The sequence below is a fragment of the Cibotium barometz genome, unplaced genomic scaffold (genome assembly GCF_041138505.1).
Source record: "Cibotium barometz isolate CiBa-2024 unplaced genomic scaffold, ASM4113850v1 ctg200, whole genome shotgun sequence".
Lineage (NCBI taxonomy): Eukaryota > Viridiplantae > Streptophyta > Polypodiopsida > Cyatheales > Cibotiaceae > Cibotium > Cibotium barometz.
In genome coordinates this window covers 44,191-45,458 of record NW_028229431.1, presented here as the reverse complement: position 1 = coordinate 45,458, position 1,268 = coordinate 44,191, and positions in this window count along the sequence as shown.

Below are 1,268 nucleotides of genomic sequence, written 5' to 3'. Positions count from 1 at the left end.
CTCACTCTGTTTCTCTGCAACCAGTAGTAGACAGCCTGTTTAATTAGCTCATTCCCAGCTCAATTGATGATAATTGATCAATCCAATCATATAGCATCCTTCTCACTAGTGTGTACCACAAATTTTCTAAACCAATTTTGAAAGATGTCAAGCACAAGAGTTAATTTTGATCCTCCACTTTGCAAAATAGTGTGAAATATGCTCTGTTTCTCAGTCCAGTCTGCGCCGCCTGCTGTAGGAGGATTTGGGAGTGTTTATGATGCTAATTGATGATGGTATTAGGTACCCAACACACCTAGGCAAGTGTGCAATCCATCAATGCTTTGATTTTTGCCAAAAACATGCTCCAAATGCATCAAAATTTGGCTTCCTTTTCTCTGTTTTGTGAGAGCTCAAAAAACCAGTAAATTTCACACATTCAAATGCATCCAAATTGCTCCAAAATCAGTGTAGGGCTTGTACATGAGTTGCCAACACATTCTTGCTTGTCACGTACACATTTCTTTGCCAGATTTGCATGTATTTCACCATACATCACCGCTTCCAAACTTCAAAAAAAACCAAAATTTGTCTTTGCTTTGAGTTGCCCTAATTTGCTTTGTTTTTGCCTGAATCACCTGCAATCCGCTCAAGGATGTTTAGAAGACCTTACCCGGTAGGCCAAGCTCTCAGATCTGATAGTAATCGGTGTGCTCCAAGCTTCACAGCATCAATGGCAAGCTTCATAGCTTCTTCTCCCTCTTCTCTCACTCACTCATAAACCCTAATAGACAGCACGAGGCTCTGATACCATGTTAAAAGATAGGTAGAGGGAGAGGAGGCACACACACAGGAGCAAACACTAATGTATATTGCAAACCCTAACCATAGAGGGAAGCCATCTCCCCTTCTCACACAATGCATAAAGCCATAATCCATAATACACACAACACACTATAAGTTGTGTCCACACACATCTAACCCTAGCTAATGTCCACACACTGACCAGCTGGACGCTGTCATTTATGTCTCACACATGTTCCTACCTAACGTGCCAGCACATAGCATAGCTGGCTCACACTGACATCGAGCTTGAATCTCAACAATAAGGCTGTCATGGGCTTCATTGAGGATTTGATCCTTGGTTCCCTCATCATTGGGGATGCATAGCCTGCGATTATAATACATAATGCCATCATCCAGGCTGTACCCTGCTGAACTCTATTCAACTCCTATGGAGTTTTGCTTTCCTGCATAAGTAGGGTAGCAATAGGGCCAAAGAATCTATC